This window comes from Carassius auratus, unplaced genomic scaffold, assembly GCF_003368295.1.
Source record: "Carassius auratus strain Wakin unplaced genomic scaffold, ASM336829v1 scaf_tig00042159, whole genome shotgun sequence".
Classification (NCBI taxonomy): Eukaryota; Metazoa; Chordata; class Actinopteri; order Cypriniformes; family Cyprinidae; genus Carassius; species Carassius auratus.
Window position 1 is genome coordinate 84,813 of NW_020526702.1, and position 11,634 is coordinate 96,446.

General features: G+C 44.9%; 8 non-coding genes across 8 annotated transcripts; all 8 read right to left on the reverse strand.

Moving 5' to 3' along the window:
• Positions 1-772: 772 nt before the first annotated feature.
• LOC113085709 (U1 spliceosomal RNA) lies at positions 773-936 on the reverse strand. Its single transcript, XR_003284404.1, has one exon. It is a non-coding gene; the product is annotated as a U1 spliceosomal RNA (small nuclear RNA).
• Positions 937-1,310: 374 nt separating this feature from the next.
• LOC113085682 (U2 spliceosomal RNA) lies at positions 1,311-1,501 on the reverse strand. Its single transcript, XR_003284380.1, has one exon. It is a non-coding gene; the product is annotated as a U2 spliceosomal RNA (small nuclear RNA).
• Positions 1,502-3,396: 1,895 nt separating this feature from the next.
• Positions 3,397-3,560, reverse strand: LOC113085711 (U1 spliceosomal RNA). The gene has a single exon (XR_003284406.1). It is a non-coding gene; the product is annotated as a U1 spliceosomal RNA (small nuclear RNA).
• Positions 3,561-3,934: 374 nt separating this feature from the next.
• LOC113085685 (U2 spliceosomal RNA) lies at positions 3,935-4,125 on the reverse strand. The gene has a single exon (XR_003284382.1). It is a non-coding gene; the product is annotated as a U2 spliceosomal RNA (small nuclear RNA).
• A 1,895-nt stretch (positions 4,126-6,020) lies between these two features.
• On the reverse strand, positions 6,021-6,184 carry LOC113085712 (U1 spliceosomal RNA). Its single transcript, XR_003284407.1, has one exon. It is a non-coding gene; the product is annotated as a U1 spliceosomal RNA (small nuclear RNA).
• A 374-nt stretch (positions 6,185-6,558) lies between these two features.
• LOC113085686 (U2 spliceosomal RNA) lies at positions 6,559-6,749 on the reverse strand. The gene has a single exon (XR_003284383.1). It is a non-coding gene; the product is annotated as a U2 spliceosomal RNA (small nuclear RNA).
• Positions 6,750-9,236: 2,487 nt separating this feature from the next.
• Positions 9,237-9,400, reverse strand: LOC113085713 (U1 spliceosomal RNA). Its single transcript, XR_003284408.1, has one exon. It is a non-coding gene; the product is annotated as a U1 spliceosomal RNA (small nuclear RNA).
• Positions 9,401-9,774: 374 nt separating this feature from the next.
• On the reverse strand, positions 9,775-9,965 carry LOC113085687 (U2 spliceosomal RNA). The gene has a single exon (XR_003284384.1). It is a non-coding gene; the product is annotated as a U2 spliceosomal RNA (small nuclear RNA).
• Between the last annotated feature and the right edge of the window lie 1,669 nt (positions 9,966-11,634).

Here is an 11,634-nt window from a genome sequence, read left to right on the forward strand (position 1 = left end):
AACGTCACCGGGCCTTGTCCCGATCGGCCTGACGGTGGAACTGCAGCGACGGAAAGTACGGCATCGCTCGTAACTCCCAAACGGTTGGTCGCAGAGCCACGTGCCTTATGTCACCGGAATCCTTGGCTCGAGCCGAACGAGACGCAGGTCTCAGATTGGCCCGTCGCTCTGACGAAATTTTCGGGTATTTTGGATTTTGTCGAAAACCTTCTTTTGCAACCTGGCGCCAGGTATTTGGCCCAGTCCCACCCAAATCAGCACAGAAAGCTTCTCTGGAGTCTGAGTGTCAATAATCATCCAAAAATAGAGGAAATTTCCATTCACCTTGGCGAGGGGACCTCAAAGCGTGCTAAGGTGGCGTGTCCGAGGTGGCTCGAATGGCTATAACTCCAGGAAGGAGTGAGATCCCTTCACCCAAATCGGCACACCTGTGCAGGGGCTCAGTCCGAGGCCAGGTGAAAAAGGGCGCGGCGACAGGCCACTAGGTGTCGCTGTAAGCGACAACAAAATTAATACGAATCGAAAAAAAGGACAACCAAACAACATGGAGACAGTTACAGCTAGGCTGCAGTCAGTCCAATCTACTTTCAAAGTAAGGTCTGCGCTATGTTCGAACTAAACTACCCACCAGGGTCCGATTTTTCAAGAGCGCAAGTGACTTTGTTTCACAGGCGCACAACACAAATCTCGCATGTGACAGAACTCCCCATTCTGAAAGGAAAATAAATAAAAAACTGTAAAAACCTCTTCTGCTTTGTTTCACCAACAATTTCAGGGGAGAGCGCGAACGCAGTCCCCCACTACCATAAATTATGCAGTCGAGATTCCCGCATTTGGGGAATTCGCAGGGGTCAGCATGGCCGGAGTGCAATGGACAAGCCTCGCCCTGGGTGAACCGCCTTCTTGATCATGGTGTCTCCCCTGCCAGGTAAGTATGAAGGCCCAGGCGGTCAGCCAGAGGTGTGATTTGCATCTCTACCATCCTCACCAACGGTTAGCCCTCCGCCCCCCCTCCAGGAAAGGAAGGACGGGTGCCTTCCGTTACTGGCCTGGAAACTGCCAAGCTCATGGGCCGGTGCTTCCCAACGCCAGTTTTAGATGACTCTCTTTAAACAAACACACCTGATTCGATGCGTCACCTCGTCTGTGAAAGACTTCAAGACCTCAGGTGGGTGCATCGTTAGTGGAAGAGTCCAAGACCCCAGGTGGACACATCAGGAAAAAAGTTTGCAATAAACCACAGCATCTGCAACGGCAGCTCTCATTCCTTGTTCTGCTATTCGACACAATAAATGGCAATCCCCAAAAAGGGAAAGCACACCGTTCCTGGAGACACTGCAATACCAGGCCGATGCATGGAGTGGACGGAGCAAGCCCCGGCTCCAGCTCCGTGATCTAAAAATCCATTTAATATGTAGTCCCCGGATGGGGGACGTATCAGATATTAAACTGATAAGAACAGATACTACACTTGATCTTAGCCAAAAGGCCGAGAAGCGATGCTGCTAAGACGCAGCAGGGAGGAAGCCGGACACGGCGATGCCCATCTCGGCTTTGGTAAGTTTTGGGAGACCTAAAAACGCTGGGGGATGGTACCCTGATAGCACACATACATCTAGGAGACGTCTATTTGACATATGAATTTACATCTGCAAGATGTAGTTTTAAGGCTGTTTGCTCATCTGCAATACGTCTATTGGACGTCTCCTTTTAGCAGTGTTTGGAAGGTTACTTTGGAAATGTAATAGGTTACAGATTACAAGTTACCCTGTTTAAAATGTTATAGTAGTATAACTTTTTCAATTACTTTATTAAAGTAATGTAACTAATTACTTTTGAGTACTTTTAGATTACTTTTCTAAATTTGTGAAAATTAAATAATAATAAATAAAAACATATACATCAACTCAAATACAGTTATCTAATAAGCATGTGTCATTCCTGTATAATAAACTCCTGAAACATTGGTGTTTTTTTAAACTGCTGTCTCTTTGTATATGATATGATAGGTAAAATGCATGACGTGACACAGAGCAGTTCTAGAAATGATGTTTATGTGCTCATGTACTCCTATATTGAGGCGGCAGAGGCTGACAACACTGCAAGCTTCAGTAGGCCTATTTGTATTAAATGAAACTGCATGTTTTTGCCATTAATTTACAGGAAGGGCGGACTGGGAAAAACAAAAAATTCTGTTAAAATTCTGGAAATTATTAGGGCGTATGTCTCAGAACAGTCAGTGCAATTTGGGAAAGAAATCAGTGAAATCTGTATGTGGATGTGTGTAAATATTCAAATGTAATTGCCTTTGTAATCGTTAAAAATTTCATAAGTAACTTTAATTTAATTACTAATTTTTTCTTCGTAACTGTAACTAATTACAGTTACATTCATTTTGTAATTAAATTACGTAATGCTGTTACATGTAACTAGTTACTCCCCAACACTGCCTTTTAGATGTCAGATAGATGTCAATTAGATGTCTTTTAGATGTTTATGATTTAGAAGGTATATAAAACTGACATCTGAAAGGCGTATGTCAGACGTTTGTAGATGGCAGATGCTTTCCAGATCAACAGTTCTTTAACAGACATCTTGCAGACGTAAGTGTGCTATCTGGGTAGTACCCTCCCCTGTCTACAACGTCACCGGGCCTCGTCCCGATCGGCCTGACGGAAAGTACGGCATGGCTCGTAACTCCCAAACGGTTGGTCGCAGAGCCACGTGCCTTATGACACCGGAATCCTTGGCTCGAGCCGAACGAGACGCAGGTCTCAGATTGGCCCGTCGCTCTGACGAAATTTTCGGGTATTTTGGATTTTGTCGAAAACCTTCTTTTGCAACCTGGCGCCAGGTATTTGGCCCAGTCCCACCCAAATCAGCACAGAAAGCTTCTCTGGAGTCTGAGTGTCAATAATCATCCAAAAATAGAGGAAATTTCCATTCACCTTGGCGAGGGGACCTCAAAGCGTGCTAAGGTGGCGTGTCCGAGGTGGCTCGAATGGCTATAACTCCAGGAAGGAGTGAGATCCCTTCACCCAAATCGGCACACCTGTGCAGGGGCTCAGTCCGAGGCCAGGTGAAAAAGGGCGCGGCGACAGGCCACTAGGTGTCGCTGTAAGCGACAACAAAATTAATACGAATCGAAAAAAAGGACAACCAAACAACATGGAGACAGTTACAGCTAGGCTGCAGTCAGTCCAATCTACTTTCAAAGTAAGGTCTGCGCTATGTTCGAACTAAACTACCCACCAGGGTCCGATTTTTCAAGAGCGCAAGTGACTTTGTTTCACAGGCGCACAACACAAATCTCGCATGTGACAGAACTCCCCATTCTGAAAGGAAAATAAATAAAAAACTGTAAAAACCTCTTCTGCTTTGTTTCACCAACAATTTCAGGGGAGAGCGCGAACGCAGTCCCCCACTACCATAAATTATGCAGTCGAGATTCCCGCATTTGGGGAATTCGCAGGGGTCAGCATGGCCGGAGTGCAATGGACAAGCCTCGCCCTGGGTGAACCGCCTTCTTGATCATGGTGTCTCCCCTGCCAGGTAAGTATGAAGGCCCAGGCGGTCAGCCAGAGGTGTGATTTGCATCTCTACCATCCTCACCAACGGTTAGCCCTCCGCCCCCCCTCCAGGAAAGGAAGGACGGGTGCCTTCCGTTACTGGCCTGGAAACTGCCAAGCTCATGGGCCGGTGCTTCCCAACGCCAGTTTTAGATGACTCTCTTTAAACAAACACACCTGATTCGATGCGTCACCTCGTCTGTGAAAGACTTCAAGACCTCAGGTGGGTGCATCGTTAGTGGAAGAGTCCAAGACCCCAGGTGGACACATCAGGAAAAAAGTTTGCAATAAACCACAGCATCTGCAACGGCAGCTCTCATTCCTTGTTCTGCTATTCGACACAATAAATGGCAATCCCCAAAAAGGGAAAGCACACCGTTCCTGGAGACACTGCAATACCAGGCCGATGCATGGAGTGGACGGAGCAAGCCCCGGCTCCAGCTCCGTGATCTAAAAATCCATTTAATATGTAGTCCCCGGATGGGGGACGTATCAGATATTAAACTGATAAGAACAGATACTACACTTGATCTTAGCCAAAAGGCCGAGAAGCGATGCTGCTAAGACGCAGCAGGGAGGAAGCCGGACACGGCGATGCCCATCTCGGCTTTGGTAAGTTTTGGGAGACCTAAAAACGCTGGGGGATGGTACCCTGATAGCACACATACATCTAGGAGACGTCTATTTGACATATGAATTTACATCTGCAAGATGTAGTTTTAAGGCTGTTTGCTCATCTGCAATACGTCTATTGGACGTCTCCTTTTAGCAGTGTTTGGAAGGTTACTTTGGAAATGTAATAGGTTACAGATTACAAGTTACCCTGTTTAAAATGTTATAGTAGTATAACTTTTTCAATTACTTTATTAAAGTAATGTAACTAATTACTTTTGAGTACTTTTAGATTACTTTTCTAAATTTGTGAAAATTAAATAATAATAAATAAAAACATATACATCAACTCAAATACAGTTATCTAATAAGCATGTGTCATTCCTGTATAATAAACTCCTGAAACATTGGTGTTTTTTTAAACTGCTGTCTCTTTGTATATGATATGATAGGTAAAATGCATGACGTGACACAGAGCAGTTCTAGAAATGATGTTTATGTGCTCATGTACTCCTATATTGAGGCGGCAGAGGCTGACAACACTGCAAGCTTCAGTAGGCCTATTTGTATTAAATGAAACTGCATGTTTTTGCCATTAATTTACAGGAAGGGCGGACTGGGAAAAACAAAAAATTCTGTTAAAATTCTGGAAATTATTAGGGCGTATGTCTCAGAACAGTCAGTGCAATTTGGGAAAGAAATCAGTGAAATCTGTATGTGGATGTGTGTAAATATTCAAATGTAATTGCCTTTGTAATCGTTAAAAATTTCATAAGTAACTTTAATTTAATTACTAATTTTTTCTTCGTAACTGTAACTAATTACAGTTACATTCATTTTGTAATTAAATTACGTAATGCTGTTACATGTAACTAGTTACTCCCCAACACTGCCTTTTAGATGTCAGATAGATGTCAATTAGATGTCTTTTAGATGTTTATGATTTAGAAGGTATATAAAACTGACATCTGAAAGGCGTATGTCAGACGTTTGTAGATGGCAGATGCTTTCCAGATCAACAGTTCTTTAACAGACATCTTGCAGACGTAAGTGTGCTATCTGGGTAGTACCCTCCCCTGTCTACAACGTCACCGGGCCTCGTCCCGATCGGCCTGACGGAAAGTACGGCATGGCTCGTAACTCCCAAACGGTTGGTCGCAGAGCCACGTGCCTTATGACACCGGAATCCTTGGCTCGAGCCGAACGAGACGCAGGTCTCAGATTGGCCCGTCGCTCTGACGAAATTTTCGGGTATTTTGGATTTTGTCGAAAACCTTCTTTTGCAACCTGGCGCCAGGTATTTGGCCCAGTCCCACCCAAATCAGCACAGAAAGCTTCTCTGGAGTCTGAGTGTCAATAATCATCCAAAAATAGAGGAAATTTCCATTCACCTTGGCGAGGGGACCTCAAAGCGTGCTAAGGTGGCGTGTCCGAGGTGGCTCGAATGGCTATAACTCCAGGAAGGAGTGAGATCCCTTCACCCAAATCGGCACACCTGTGCAGGGGCTCAGTCCGAGGCCAGGTGAAAAAGGGCGCGGCGACAGGCCACTAGGTGTCGCTGTAAGCGACAACAAAATTAATACGAATCGAAAAAAAGGACAACCAAACAACATGGAGACAGTTACAGCTAGGCTGCAGTCAGTCCAATCTACTTTCAAAGTAAGGTCTGCGCTATGTTCGAACTAAACTACCCACCAGGGTCCGATTTTTCAAGAGCGCAAGTGACTTTGTTTCACAGGCGCACAACACAAATCTCGCATGTGACAGAACTCCCCATTCTGAAAGGAAAATAAATAAAAAACTGTAAAAACCTCTTCTGCTTTGTTTCACCAACAATTTCAGGGGAGAGCGCGAACGCAGTCCCCCACTACCATAAATTATGCAGTCGAGATTCCCGCATTTGGGGAATTCGCAGGGGTCAGCATGGCCGGAGTGCAATGGACAAGCCTCGCCCTGGGTGAACCGCCTTCTTGATCATGGTGTCTCCCCTGCCAGGTAAGTATGAAGGCCCAGGCGGTCAGCCAGAGGTGTGATTTGCATCTCTACCATCCTCACCAACGGTTAGCCCTCCGCCCCCCCTCCAGGAAAGGAAGGACGGGTGCCTTCCGTTACTGGCCTGGAAACTGCCAAGCTCATGGGCCGGTGCTTCCCAACGCCAGTTTTAGATGACTCTCTTTAAACAAACACACCTGATTCGATGCGTCACCTCGTCTGTGAAAGACTTCAAGACCTCAGGTGGGTGCATCGTTAGTGGAAGAGTCCAAGACCCCAGGTGGACACATCAGGAAAAAAGTTTGCAATAAACCACAGCATCTGCAACGGCAGCTCTCATTCCTTGTTCTGCTATTCGACACAATAAATGGCAATCCCCAAAAAGGGAAAGCACACCGTTCCTGGAGACACTGCAATACCAGGCCGATGCATGGAGTGGACGGAGCAAGCCCCGGCTCCAGCTCCGTGATCTAAAAATCCATTTAATATGTAGTCCCCGGATGGGGGACGTATCAGATATTAAACTGATAAGAACAGATACTACACTTGATCTTAGCCAAAAGGCCGAGAAGCGATGCTGCTAAGACGCAGCAGGGAGGAAGCCGGACACGGCGATGCCCATCTCGGCTTTGGTAAGTTTTGGGAGACCTAAAAACGCTGGGGGATGGTACCCTGATAGCACACATACATCTAGGAGACGTCTATTTGACATATGAATTTACATCTGCAAGATGTAGTTTTAAGGCTGTTTGCTCATCTGCAATACGTCTATTGGACGTCTCCTTTTAGCAGTGTTTGGAAGGTTACTTTGGAAATGTAATAGGTTACAGATTACAAGTTACCCTGTTTAAAATGTTATAGTAGTATAACTTTTTCAATTACTTTATTAAAGTAATGTAACTAATTACTTTTGAGTACTTTTAGATTACTTTTCTAAATTTGTGAAAATTAAATAATAATAAATAAAAACATATACATCAACTCAAATACAGTTATCTAATAAGCATGTGTCATTCCTGTATAATAAACTCCTGAAACATTGGTGTTTTTTTAAACTGCTGTCTCTTTGTATATGATATGATAGGTAAAATGCATGACGTGACACAGAGCAGTTCTAGAAATGATGTTTATGTGCTCATGTACTCCTATATTGAGGCGGCAGAGGCTGACAACACTGCAAGCTTCAGTAGGCCTATTTGTATTAAATGAAACTGCATGTTTTTGCCATTAATTTACAGGAAGGGCGGACTGGGAAAAACAAAAAATTCTGTTAAAATTCTGGAAATTATTAGGGCGTATGTCTCAGAACAGTCAGTGCAATTTGGGAAAGAAATCAGTGAAATCTGTATGTGGATGTGTGTAAATATTCAAATGTAATTGCCTTTGTAATCGTTAAAAATTTCATAAGTAACTTTAATTTAATTACTAATTTTTTCTTCGTAACTGTAACTAATTACAGTTACATTCATTTTGTAATTAAATTACGTAATGCTGTTACATGTAACTAGTTACTCCCCAACACTGCCTTTTAGATGTCAGATAGATGTCAATTAGATGTCTTTTAGATGTTTATGATTTAGAAGGTATATAAAACTGACATCTGAAAGGCGTATGTCAGACGTTTGTAGATGGCAGATGCTTTCCAGATCAACAGTTCTTTAACAGACATCTTGCAGACGTAAGTGTGCTATCTGGGTAGTACCCTCCCCTGTCTACAACGTCACCGGGCCTCGTCCCGATCGGCCTGACGGAAAGTACGGCATGGCTCGTAACTCCCAAACGGTTGGTCGCAGAGCCACGTGCCTTATGACACCGGAATCCTTGGCTCGAGCCGAACGAGACGCAGGTCTCAGATTGGCCCGTCGCTCTGACGAAATTTTCGGGTATTTTGGATTTTGTCGAAAACCTTCTTTTGCAACCTGGCGCCAGGTATTTGGCCCAGTCCCACCCAAATCAGCACAGAAAGCTTCTCTGGAGTCTGAGTGTCAATAATCATCCAAAAATAGAGGAAATTTCCATTCACCTTGGCGAGGGGACCTCAAAACGTGCTAAGGTGGCGTGTCCGAGGTGGCTCGAATGGCTATAACTCCAGGAAGGAGTGAGATCCCTTCACCCAAATCGGCACACCTGTGCAGGGGCTCAGTCCGAGGCCAGGCGAAAAGGGACGCGGCGACAGGCCACTAGGTGGCGCCGTAAGCTGAAAAATAGGGAAAATGTAATGTAAATGGACAATCAAACAAAGATGAAAACACCTGCAACACTGCGGGATGGTAGTACCCTCCCCTGTCTGCAACGTCACCGGGCCTTGTCCCGATCGGCCTGACGGTGGAACTGCAGCGACGGAAAGTACGGCATCGCTCGTAACTCCCAAACGGTTGGTCGCAGAGCCACGTGCCTTATGTCACCGGAATCCTTGGCTCGAGCCGAACGAGACGCAGGTCTCAGATTGGCCCGTCGCTCTGACGAAATTTTCGGGTATTTTGGATTTTGTCGAAAACCTTCTTTTGCAACCTGGCGCCAGGTATTTGGCCCAGTCCCACCCAAATCAGCACAGAAAGCTTCTCTGGAGTCTGAGTGTCAATAATCATCCAAAAATAGAGGAAATTTCCATTCACCTTGGCGAGGGGACCTCAAAGCGTGCTAAGGTGGCGTGTCCGAGGTGGCTCGAATGGCTATAACTCCAGGAAGGAGTGAGATCCCTTCACCCAAATCGGCACACCTGTGCAGGGGCTCAGTCCGAGGCCAGGTGAAAAAGGGCGCGGCGACAGGCCACTAGGTGTCGCTGTAAGCGACAACAAAATTAATACGAATCGAAAAAAAGGACAACCAAACAACATGGAGACAGTTACAGCTAGGCTGCAGTCAGTCCAATCTACTTTCAAAGTAAGGTCTGCGCTATGTTCGAACTAAACTACCCACCAGGGTCCGATTTTTCAAGAGCGCAAGTGACTTTGTTTCACAGGCGCACAACACAAATCTCGCATGTGACAGAACTCCCCATTCTGAAAGGAAAATAAATAAAAAACTGTAAAAACCTCTTCTGCTTTGTTTCACCAACAATTTCAGGGGAGAGCGCGAACGCAGTCCCCCACTACCATAAATTATGCAGTCGAGATTCCCGCATTTGGGGAATTCGCAGGGGTCAGCATGGCCGGAGTGCAATGGACAAGCCTCGCCCTGGGTGAACCGCCTTCTTGATCATGGTGTCTCCCCTGCCAGGTAAGTATGAAGGCCCAGGCGGTCAGCCAGAGGTGTGATTTGCATCTCTACCATCCTCACCAACGGTTAGCCCTCCGCCCCCCCTCCAGGAAAGGAAGGACGGGTGCCTTCCGTTACTGGCCTGGAAACTGCCAAGCTCATGGGCCGGTGCTTCCCAACGCCAGTTTTAGATGACTCTCTTTAAACAAACACACCTGATTCGATGCGTCACCTCGTCTGTGAAAGACTTCAAGACCTCAGGTGGGTGCATCGTTAGTGGAAGAGTCCAAGACCCCAGGTGGACACATCAGGAAAAAAGTTTGCAATAAACCACAGCATCTGCAACGGCAGCTCTCATTCCTTGTTCTGCTATTCGACACAATAAATGGCAATCCCCAAAAAGGGAAAGCACACCGTTCCTGGAGACACTGCAATACCAGGCCGATGCATGGAGTGGACGGAGCAAGCCCCGGCTCCAGCTCCGTGATCTAAAAATCCATTTAATATGTAGTCCCCGGATGGGGGACGTATCAGATATTAAACTGATAAGAACAGATACTACACTTGATCTTAGCCAAAAGGCCGAGAAGCGATGCTGCTAAGACGCAGCAGGGAGGAAGCCGGACACGGCGATGCCCATCTCGGCTTTGGTAAGTTTTGGGAGACCTAAAAACGCTGGGGGATGGTACCCTGATAGCACACATACATCTAGGAGACGTCTATTTGACATATGAATTTACATCTGCAAGATGTAGTTTTAAGGCTGTTTGCTCATCTGCAATACGTCTATTGGACGTCTCCTTTTAGCAGTGTTTGGAAGGTTACTTTGGAAATGTAATAGGTTACAGATTACAAGTTACCCTGTTTAAAATGTTATAGTAGTATAACTTTTTCAATTACTTTATTAAAGTAATGTAACTAATTACTTTTGAGTACTTTTAGATTACTTTTCTAAATTTGTGAAAATTAAATAATAATAAATAAAAACATATACATCAACTCAAATACAGTTATCTAATAAGCATGTGTCATTCCTGTATAATAAACTCCTGAAACATTGGTGTTTTTTTAAACTGCTGTCTCTTTGTATATGATATGATAGGTAAAATGCATGACGTGACACAGAGCAGTTCTAGAAATGATGTTTATGTGCTCATGTACTCCTATATTGAGGCGGCAGAGGCTGACAACACTGCAAGCTTCAGTAGGCCTATTTGTATTAAATGAAACTGCATGTTTTTGCCATTAATTTACAGGAAGGGCGGACTGGGAAAAACAAAAAATTCTGTTAAAATTCTGGAAATTATTAGGGCGTATGTCTCAGAACAGTCAGTGCAATTTGGGAAAGAAATCAGTGAAATCTGTATGTGGATGTGTGTAAATATTCAAATGTAATTGCCTTTGTAATCGTTAAAAATTTCATAAGTAACTTTAATTTAATTACTAATTTTTTCTTCGTAACTGTAACTAATTACAGTTACATTCATTTTGTAATTAAATTACGTAATGCTGTTACATGTAACTAGTTACTCCCCAACACTGCCTTTTAGATGTCAGATAGATGTCAATTAGATGTCTTTTAGATGTTTATGATTTAGAAGGTATATAAAACTGACATCTGAAAGGCGTATGTCAGACGTTTGTAGATGGCAGATGCTTTCCAGATCAACAGTTCTTTAACAGACATCTTGCAGACGTAAGTGTGCTATCTGGGTAGTACCCTCCCCTGTCTACAACGTCACCGGGCCTCGTCCCGATCGGCCTGACGGAAAGTACGGCATGGCTCGTAACTCCCAAACGGTTGGTCGCAGAGCCACGTGCCTTATGACACCGGAATCCTTGGCTCGAGCCGAACGAGACGCAGGTCTCAGATTGGCCCGTCGCTCTGACGAAATTTTCGGGTATTTTGGATTTTGTCGAAAACCTTCTTTTGCAACCTGCGCCAGGTATTTGCCCAGTCCCACCCAAATCAGCACAGAAAGCTTCTCTGGAGTCTGAGTGTCAATAATCATCCAAAAATAGAGGAAATTTCCATTCACCTTGGCGAGGGGACCTCAAAACGTGGCTAAGGTGGCGTGTCCGAGGTGGCTCGAATGGCTATAACTCCAGGAAGGAGTGAGATCACCAAATCTTCACCCAAATCGGCACACTGTGCAGGGGCTCAGTCCGAGGCCAGGTGAAAAGGGCGCGGCGCAGGCCACTAGGTGGCGCCTGTAAGCGACAACAAATTAATACGTAATCGACAAAAATTAATACGAATCGA